At 31.3% G+C, this 11,621-nt stretch overlaps 1 pseudogene; it reads right to left on the reverse strand.

Annotated features, from left to right (window-relative positions):
- Positions 1-6,403: 6,403 nt before the first annotated feature.
- On the reverse strand, positions 6,404-9,613 carry LOC122538170 (annotated as a pseudogene).
- Positions 9,614-11,621: the final 2,008 nt, after the last annotated feature.

Here is an 11,621-nt window from a genome sequence, read left to right on the forward strand (position 1 = left end):
GAAAGATGGTGTTGGATGGACCAAACCGGCGTGATAATATAGCTCAGTGCTGATACTGAGTTAGTAACAATCCACTTAAAAGTGGAATGTAAATTGGTAGTCTTAAGGGTGAAATCCAGTAGTTGGACATCTATGCTTCTTCTTCTTCTATCTGACGATGATGATAACTAAAATTATAAACATGCTGGGAAGAACATTCATTCATTCATTCAACTCGACTAAAGATTTTGTACGCGACACGACTCAACTGCTAATAAGCCTTTACGAAATGACACAGTCAAGTGACCTTCTTGAAGAAACATTATAAAGTATAATAAATTAATAATTAAGTAATATTAAGTTATAATAAATTAATAATTAATTTTCAATATGTATATTCTTTCATAACTTGTGTTGAAAGAATAACAAACGGGAAAACACAAGGTAACAAAAACTTTCAATATATATTTCTCAATAATACCAGTATAATTTCACATTTGGATGTAATTTCATTCATAATACGCAAGTTTATGTAGATTGTATATATTTTTTCACTTACGGCACAAATGTAGTGTTTGCAGAAGTGTGCGGCGCAAAACAGCCGTCATTCCATTCATCATTAATTCACAAGCTCAAGTCGTTCAAAACTGACAGGTTATAAAAAATATACTGTATTACAAGAATATAAATCAAATTGCAGTCAAATAATATAAATTGTCATTTTTTGTAAGGCACGAGCATACGAACGACACATCACGTAACTTAAGCGAAACATAACCTAGCGAAATTATAAACCACGTTGCTCACGTTCACGCATCACACAATGAATTACAGTAATACCCAGTATAGTCCTCAGTCGGGACGCTCCCTCTCAGAGAGGAAAATTAGTTGGGGAAGTGTATTCTGCAAATTGTGTCGCAATATCGGTGCAAATATTCCTCGCTTTCCAAATGTTATGTTTCACACAGTCTTTGGCAGTTTGCACGGTAAGGTACCACAGAATAAGATAGTTCCGTGAATAGCAATGGACGTTTAAAGGGGGGTGGGGGAAGTACGAACGCTAAGCTGGTATGTATTCGTGAGAGAAGGAAAAAAAACGCTAATGAGTTGTTTCTATTATTGCGCACGATGTTTCTATTATTCCGCTACTGGCCGTACGCATCGCCAGTCTAATATTTTCAAAGTAACATGCGTATTATTCCAAACTATAGTCAACTGAACGTACCTTTATCTTAATTTTCACGAATTAAAATCTAACGCACGATCTTACATCGTAATTTAAATTTAAATATTCTAAATGCTCTTCTGTTGGATTCCGAGTAAAGGAGTCAACACGCTTACAATTTAGAAGAGTTTATTCCCCTACAGTTGTGGTCGTGTATGAAATAGAATGATTTACAATAGTTTAGAATGTCTTAGAATATGATGAATGTTTAATGCTTTTAACGACATAGAATGTCTCTATATTGATTTAGAATGTTTAATGTTGTTAGTGATATAGAATGTCTCTATGATGATTGAGAATGTTTTGTGAGTAGGAATGTCTTTAAAGCATGTCCTTATATATATATATATATTTTTTTTTTTTTTGTTATCATCGTCAAGTGGATGGGGAAGGAGCATAGATGACCAACTACTGGATCTTGCCCTTATGACTGGATCTTGCACTTTTATGTGGACTGTTGCTAGCTTATTGTCAGTATTTGCATAGATTCAATATTGTCCGGGTTGGTCATCCAACACTTCTGCGAACTAACAGTTCGTGTTCCTTTCCCGCCCGTTCCGTGTATATAATATTGCATTGCAGATGTAACTGTAGTTTATCGCTCAACGGTGTCAGGAAATTTTTATTTTTAATATTAAATAATCATAGTGAATTATTGTGTACACATATTTTGTAATATAATATAGTAGCAATATATAAATAATATAATAATATAATAACAATATGTGTACAATATCTGATAATATAATAATACAATATATCAATATATTAACATGTCTTTATTAGTATAAAGTATGTTTCATATTTATTGTATTTAATTATATTGTGTATGTTATACTTAATTTTAATTCAAAATTAAATGTAAAAAAATGTATTTAATTTTATTCAATTATATTTACATATACATATTGTAATATAATAATAATAAATCAAAATATTAAGAGTCTTTATGTTTCATATTCATTGTATTTATTATATTACATGAATTACTGTAAATAAAACACTCTATACCATTTGTACATTGCATATTTGTACATTGCTATATAATTTATGTCTTTATGTTGTGTACATTGTACTGTTACGTCCCAGTTCGTCGAGAGAAATAATAGCAAATGCTATTACCTAGCCGAGTTGCATGTCGAAGAGCAATTTTTTGAATCAATCGGCACCTGTGTCTGATTTTGATTACGATCCGTGGTACTCTGCAGATTGGTGCGTTTTGGAATTCAAGTTGACCGAATGAGAATGATCGGAGCCAGCCCTCTAATGACATTGCACAGAATCATCTCTACTGACATTGTATTGCTGTTACATATGTACATATACATTGAATATCTATACATTGAATGGTAAGAAAGTAACTAAATAACTAAACGGTAGTGTTAAATGTTTATATTTATATTTGATTCTCAAATATGTATCTCATTTGCGTATTTATATCGGCAATGTCGGTATGTATCACTGATATGATTATTTTCAGACGAATAATTATCGCCGTCAGCAATTGAAGCCGATGACATAATAACAGTACTGTCCTCAATATATGTAGATATATTAGACTGCACTTAAAGTCTGATACCGATGGATTTGATTTGATATTTTCAATAACATTTCACAGGTAACTGGTTGCCGACTGTCGAATTAAAAATATTAACTCGTTTTATCCTAATACTGGTTGAACTGATATGTAATCTAATTAAACTATAGTAACATTTATGTAGGTAAAATTCAATGTATCACACCAAAAGCTAATGTTGAATTTTAAATGAAATATCCTTTTAAATGTATCTTGTAAAGATATACAGGATACAAATCTCCATCTTTCGAAAATTTTACAAATTCATACATGTTTCATAGATATTACAAAAATTTTTTTCATATCTAAATGCACCGTGGGATTGAAATCACTCTTAAAGTTCGTTGTATAATTCTTTTTCACGGAATTGATGAAATATTGATGATTTTTCATGTTTTGGTGGAGATATTTTATGATTTAGGCGCAGTTGTACGTTTTGAATTTCCTTAAAAAATAAAATTAAAATAAGATTTGAACTTTCTAGAAAAATAAGATTAAGAGAAAAATATTTCTTTCATGGTTGATCTTTTCCAAATGTAGTATTTTGCAAGTCCACATTTAATTGAGCTATTGACCGAGATATCCTAGTGATATCCAAGTTCTTGTGAGTACATGTAGGTATTACACATACAAGTAAATATGAAAAAATTAAGTATCGCGATTCTATCAGAATTTTGTAATTGTTAATTTCTATGTGCATATTTGAACAAGAATTAAATTGCTGTCATAGAAATAAAATAAATAAGAGATGAAAGATACATAAAATATCTGCAGTTCAATCATAATCGATTAATCATTTAATTTAAATTCATCAGTTTCTACCGTTTAGAAGTGAATACGATAAAGTGCGTTATTTTTAATTTATATTTTGCATTTTATTCGATAAGGACAGTTGTTCATTTCTACTGAGTAAGATGCAAAGCACAAAGTAAGCTAATTATGTATTATACCTTACAGTTTCATCCTCAAACGTTTTTTTTATAAGGTGACTATTTTAAGGTAACTGTTTATTTAAAGTAACTATTGAGGTACTATTCCAGCTAAGAAATCGAACAAAATTAAAATCAAATACAATAGAATTCAACAGCTTACTTTAATTTATATTTGCTATTGTAATTCCAATCATATTAACTGACAGTTAATTAAAATCACAACTATACATACAATGCCAAAAAGTCCATGATCTTCATTTTTCTGTTGTTATTTCCACACAATGTCTTTTAACAAAAGAAAAACAAAGAAGTAAGATGCAATTTCAAGACAACAGGTTCTTTACTGTAATATATTTCTTCGAATACTGAAGTGTTACCTAATACTGTGCCTTGACGTATTTACATGCTTTAACATCATTTCACTATGACTATTAAGGATAATCCACACTATACATTTTTTCCTTCCAACTGCTTTAATTGTTAGCCAAAAATCGAAAGTCAGGATTCTTAACGTCATTAGAAATGCATTTTTTTTTTAAATAAAAATTGTTTATATTTTCTGTATCCTTCTGGGGATTTTTCTTTTAATAACCTAATATAGCATTCAATAGAAAACTGTATCCATTAAAATAAATAAAATTCGACAAGGTCATTTATATAATTACTTAAAATTAAGACTGAATGTATGAGAATTCAAGAACTAATTTTAAGCTATTGTAGCTTCAATCACTAGAGAGTTAATTGAAGACACAACTAAACATACAATGCACAGAAATCCACAATCTTCACTTACTCGTAATTATTTTCAGACAATGTCCAAAGAATGATTCTTAGTAGTGTGTTCTATAGTTTATTTCTTTAAGAACTGAAGTAATATTACCTATAGTATACTGCATCTTGAAGCATTTATATGCTTTATGACATCGTCTCACCATCGCTACTAAAGATTATCTAATCATCTATGCTAGTAATAAATATAATGAATTATATAATGAATTATTATCAAATGCATATTTTCTACAAGTATACAAGTAATATCAGTTTTTAATGATTTATCTATGCGATAATTTTATCGACAAAATATTTCATTTTTCTTGTATGTAAATGCATAGATTTGAAAGTGAAAAAATTAAATTGGTTTATCAAGATGTTACAATTGTGTCATGTTTTGGCATTAGACGTTAGATATCTCTAACTATAGCTATAGTTAAAGGAATAATATGGATTAATAATAGTTAGTAGAGAATTGATTGAATTTTGTTTTTTTTTTTTTTTTTAGATAAAAGTACTAATTTATATATTATGACTTGACATATATTTACATATTGTTGTAAGTCAATAAATTAATTATCTCTAGACTAAAGCTATTTCTGGACTGACTATTTCTTCTCTTCATGAAGCTTCGTTTCTTCTCCTAGACATTTTCAATTGGCTATGTCGTTTCTGGATCTTAGACAGTTCAGTTGTCCCAAAATTGCATGGCCTACTCCTCGCTTTCGTAACGCACTTTTTGAAGAGCGGATTTTTCACGGAAGTAGTTTCGTTTGAGAAAACATCCTCTTAATTGTTGGTGACGCAGGGTTTCTTCCGGGCCTCACTCTTATACTTTCAAGTATTGTCTCATACCTCTCGACCTACTTATAATATATAATTACCTTATAATAGGGTTATTATATATAACCTTTATAACCTTACTTTATAAATAAATACTATTCTAGCCTTTTACTAAAATTCAAGTGTGGACAATATAACAGCAGAACATGGACTTCTCAATGGAATAACGTCATCGATGCGTAACTCCTAATTTTTTCGCCCTAGAAAAATAATTTTCGAACATGTGCCAGCCACTACAATATTGTGACATTGGTACATATGATAAACGTTTCTGTCCTTTAACGTCGACAGATAGGTTACATTTCTCACGAGAAATGTTATAATTTTCAAGTGGTGCTGAAACGCTGCAATTTTCATCGAATCAGGATCATTATAATCTTCAACGAAGAAGAATCTCTGTAATTTTAACGAGCAATCAATAGATAAATAGTAAAAATTTGTACTGTTGTTAACAGTCACATTTACAAGTTAATTTTTACTTTCGGTTGGATAATTCACAGTCCAGCGCTGTAAGATTACACGCAAAAGCCAAATTCAACAGTATGGCCGGTACAACCACAAATAAGTGCAATGTTATCATATTCCATAACATCGGGTTTCAATCTTCCAGGCCATCATTCCAGATGTTTCGAGAAAATTGACATGGCTACATATTTGCCAAAATTTGTTTAACGCGTTAGAATCAAAATCTTCACATATGGGAGATACTGATCAGTATCTTGCGTTTTAATATTTGGCCATAAAAATGTGTCTGGATTCCTAATCGAAAAGACAAATTATTGAAAGTGTCGAAGATTTAGGATTTTTGGGTAGAAACTATGGAAGTAGACAAACTCTCTGTGTATGAGAAGGTTTGTCTACCGGGTAGACTCGAGCTTGGTGGTTGTGTCGTGAATTGAACTCTGCTCGTAGATCCATTCAGTATGGCTTCCTAGCCAACCTATCCCTCGCCTTGTTTTTCCTCACATATAAATGGCACGTTTCTTATGTATTTCGTATTATAAATACATAAAGGTTTGCTGCCGACTTGTAAAATTTTATTTACTTTAGTTTTAATTTTAGCAAGGAAGATATTTTTCAGGCAGTCAGTATACAACATATAACATGATCGCTAAAAGGAGAGCTACACCAAACACCCGAGTTATCTGATGTATCCAATACAAACTGAAATAGACAAAAAGTCACTAGTCAAATACTTGAGTGCCAGAAAAATATTGTAATTATATTTTTATAGTTATTTAGATTACGGAAGGCTGACTTTAATATGTTGTAGAAGTCAATATTTTAAATAACATTTGAATTCTTTTGCCGATAGATAAAATTTTGAAGAGATGAATTAGGGAAGACAAAAAACCTCGAATATAAAGTTTCAGCAATGTTCACTTTTATTTTTTTATCGAATAATGCATAAAAATAAAAAAAAGTGGTATTCGAAAACGAAGTTTAATCTGGGGCCAATACTGCCATTGTGTTTTCGAATACTTGACACACGGTGACCGCGATTGATGAACGAAATATCTACTGAATCTAATGAAAACAATTAATATAGTAACCTCTGCACAGGCAGAATTTAATTTACCATGCACCAAAAATTTCTCATCGATATCTCGGACACTAATAAAATTTCAGAAATTAAGATTTTATTTTCAGTGTCCAGTTCACATCCCGTCCATCAATTCCCTTACAACTTCGTGTCGATCAAGTCGAACTGGTGATCTCGGGAATAATAGCCCAATTTCTCTTTATATTATATGTATTACACCAGACTCTCTTAGTTTCCGAGATATTTGCAAAAATCTATCAGTAATAATAAATAAATTCTCCTCATGTAAACTGAAGAAATTGTCCAAATTGTCAACATTCTTAACATATTTAAAATTTATCGAAGTCGGTGAAAAAATCGGTGGTTGATCTAAAGATTCAACAAAATTTGTTCAAAATGTTGAATTTTACATATCAAAAAAAATCATCGAAATCGAAGTAATGCAAGTAATTACTATACTTCTTTCTATACGAATATACATTTTGACGTACAATAATAATCGTTTTTGGGCTGCCTCGATAGATTTAGAATCCTCTCTTAGAATAAATTTTTCAATTCTCACCATATAAGTTATCATGTATGTATTTCTTCCAGTTCTTATCCCATATATCCAGTTTAACGATATCTCTGTCTTTCAGTAGATTCACTTTCTTTATCATATCGGTGACATAGTCCTGGTGGAAAATCTATTCGGGCTGGTCAAAGAATTTTACAGCTCTAACATGATTGAACAACCTATTAGTTTTCATTATCCTGGAACGTGTGCTTTAATAAATAATAACTATTACATATTTATCTTTTTTAACTATATTAAATGTATTAGACTGGATTAAAATATGTTATTAATTATTTATAATTGTATTTGTAAATACAAAGGTATTGTTCACCCAACCAGGACATGGTTCCTTTAATGAAACACCAATTACACTTGATCGTACTATCGCAACTGGCAAACTAACGGTATTGTTGGATGTAACTTGCTAGATTTTTGCTGAACGTATACGTGTTGGAATAAATTCTTAGAATTTCGTCTTCCAATAGATCGATTTTTGGTCTCCTGTTTCATATATATTGATCACTGTAGAAGGTTTGAAACTCGTGCTACAAAATCATTAATGACAAGTGAACGTAATTGATGCACAGTAATGGATTTTTATACATCATTGAAGAAGTAATGGATTTTTATACATCATTATATTCTTACGTGTAAACTTTTTCCTCGATCTCAAGTATATTAGCATTACGGTAAGCTATACTAATGTAGACGACGTTAATTGAATGCTTCAGTTCCATGCATAATTCCATAATACGAGCAATACCTTTTGTATTTGTGTTAACAGCAACATTTAAACAATTGTTGAATCTCACCGTGGCCGCAACATGGAATACTATATTCACATTTTCAACATAATTCTGTTTTATTGGGAAAGACCTAAATCTAGCAGGCTAACGTCATCCTGTATAGGATGAATCCTGCTTAAATCCGAAAGATTTACTTTGATGCTGTCATAAATCTGAAAATGAGAACATATAAAATCAATTCTCTGACAGTGTATTGTTTGTAATGTTCTATGTTCCACAAGTTGTTTTTATTTCTCTAACGTTTCATATTCACATTTTATATATGGTATACAATAAAAAATTGTATTGAATTCATTTCCTCTTATTCATTTTTTTATTTCATTCATATTCACTTCATTTACACATATTTCATTTATTTTATTTATATTCACTTCATTTCCTCGAAATGAACTTCTCGAAATATTCCTATTTCCAAATATTTCTTTCCACATTGGTATGAGAATGATTGGATAAATAATATTTTAACATCTGCAATATGAAACAAAATTATAATTTTGGCATCACAAGATTAGTTGATAATCTTAGTGGAGATTGTATTTTGAAACTATCATCTTGCGAAAAATCTTTATTTAATAAAATGAAAACGGAATAATTGAGCGAGTCGTTAAAAGTTAAATTGAACAGTGGTGAAGCTGATGTTGTCCTAAGCACTTTTAAATTTAACATAAACTTAATTATTAATCTACTTCATATAGAACTGTTTCACGACTAGGAACAAGTGGAGTGCGGAATACGTTCGTCCAAGAGATATGTACATTTTAATATTAATTTACTTTTTTACGTTTTTAACATGTATTTAATATCTAGGAAAAATGTGTCTTAAAGAAAAGAAAAAAATCGAAAGAAAGAAATAGTATTGCAACTATGATTCGCATTAATTAATAATTGTATTACGTTTAGTATGTATTTGATGTCTGCTGAGTTTAATCGATGCTCGTAACAAAAGCGTTAATCATTATTCTGTGGTAAATATCCTTATGGAAATACGATTGTTTCTTGAAATTTCATTAGTAAATATATTGTATATAACCTATGTGATGAAAGTAAAAAAAGAAGTAATGACACGAAAAATAAAATTCATCAATTTGACTGCTGAAAGGCTAAGATGTCAAAAGCAGTTACAATATTATTTACATACTGGATTATCAATGAGCTCCTTAAATCGTTGTTTTATCGTTTGGTCCTTCTTCGAACGAATGAGGATATAAATGGCTGTGATGCTTGGACATACACGCATTAGTTTCTCCAAGATGCCTTTCCCTACAAAACCTACCGCCAAGATCGCAGTATCATCATAGAATGCTTCGATAGAATTCGCTTTATTCAGTTTTACACTAATATTATTTTCTTTAACTTTTATTTTCATTCTATCCATGTTGCAGGCACTTCAGTTGCAATATTGCGAATATTTGCAACTGATCAATGAAAAAAATGAACAATACGACAATAAGAGACTTGTCACTTTGATTAGATCTCTGTATAGAGTAAACAATGTAACTTTAATCACTTTTATCGAAGTCGGCGAAGTTTGGAAAGTTGAGAAAAAAAATTATGTAATACAAAAGGGCTACAATGTAACAGCAATAATTTTTTTTGTAGAGTTCATGAATAGTGGAGCGCATAACAACATTTATGACACAGTGGATGTTCATAGTTGTGCACTACATCACAATTCTGCTTAACACGTTGAATGCCATGGGGGCCACCGGTGACCGGCGAATCGAAGATTAGTAAAAACATGTGAGTAAATGTTAATACTGGTCAATTTTTCAATATTAGCTTCGTTTCTACAATAGTATGCAGAAATTAATGCAGTACAAAGTATACAAAAATTATTTTATTTATATGTATGCGTAAATATTATTCGCGCATATTGTATTATATACCGCAAACGAAGAAATACAAATCAATACAGTTTTCACAATATAACGACTTGATTGGTACAATTTTTCGCTTTTGTTCTACTTCTAATTATTTTGAATTTTTTTCATAACATTTTCTACAATATCGTCACACAATCGATCGCGGTGACTGAGTGATTCGTTAAAACGATTACCACTAGAAAACGATTAACGTCACTATCTGCCTCTCCGGCCATCAGCAAAATCGACAGTAGAGGAGGTATGGATATCTTAAATCAGGCCATACAAATTATGAACAGATATATCATTTTGCTGAATGTCTTATTAACGTACAAGAGTCCCCAAAGTACTAAGATATTTTTACACAAACGTAAACGTCGAAATTAATCCAAATCCTTCTGCCAAAAAAACTCTAAAATACCAAACTTTCTCCAACGTAAATTCATGGAAAAATAAATCATCTTAAACTCTTTGATTCATTCGAATCCAAATATCAGAATACCGTCCAAGCCAAATTCACTTCCGACAAACTCAAAATGATATTGCAAACCTTAGAATCTTTGCTGAGTTCAGGCCGTCTGTATTAAGGATAATATCGAATTTCACACTTACACGGTAACCTGGAAAAAAGTTTCAGTGCGCAAACGATCCTGATTTGAGTTCCAGAATTCTGAATATGCAAAAGCCAGTATTTCAATCCCATACATTTCGATGAAATTCCGGCACTAAGTATTCTACATACAGAGTCACTTTTGCGTTCGAAACCATACTTGCCCAACTCAATCACATTAGATTCGTTGAGAACATCAAGATATGTTGGGAAAAATATGAATCACGTAAACCAACCAGTTTTTCCGTTATCAAACGCACGATCACGCGTTACACAATTGTAGAAAGCAATGTGCTTCAAATGCACAGAACAGCATGATATACCAGTTACTGCAGCAAAACCCCAGAAACTCTCTCAACTATAAAGGCGCCCACCCGGTCAGCTTGTCCCTGCTTTGCTAGCTTTTTTGACCAAAACGATCGCCAATAAAGAAAGAGCACGGTAACTTTTCCCATACACACCTCTAAGCCCAACACGCTTTCCGCACCTTATTCTTAACGAAATCCCCACTACCTACCCCTTCACTCAGACAAATCACAGAATAAAACAAATTAAACACCCGATCAACACTAATCATTTCGACCAAATAGAGAATATTGAATTAGCAGATTTGGACCAGTTCCTAAGTGTCATAGCGCTCGTGCAAAAACATTACACGAAATGCACCAATAACCCAGAAAGAGTCCGAGCAACTATTTTAATAGTGAAAGAACTAGACAATGAACAGCCACAGAAACCTCATTAATGTTATTTTATAGAACGCCACCAGCATAAAATGTTGATCAAGTCATAACGTTGAACTTTACAAGTTTCTAGTACACCACAGCACAGACATTGCAATCATCATCGAATCCTGATTTATTGATAAAAGACATCTTCAAAATTCCTAACTACAAAATATACAGACAAGACGGAACA

This window comes from Frieseomelitta varia, unplaced genomic scaffold (genome assembly GCF_011392965.1).
Source record: "Frieseomelitta varia isolate USP_RPSP 00005682 unplaced genomic scaffold, Fvar_1.2 scaffold_968, whole genome shotgun sequence".
NCBI lineage: Eukaryota > Metazoa > Arthropoda > Insecta > Hymenoptera > Apidae > Frieseomelitta > Frieseomelitta varia.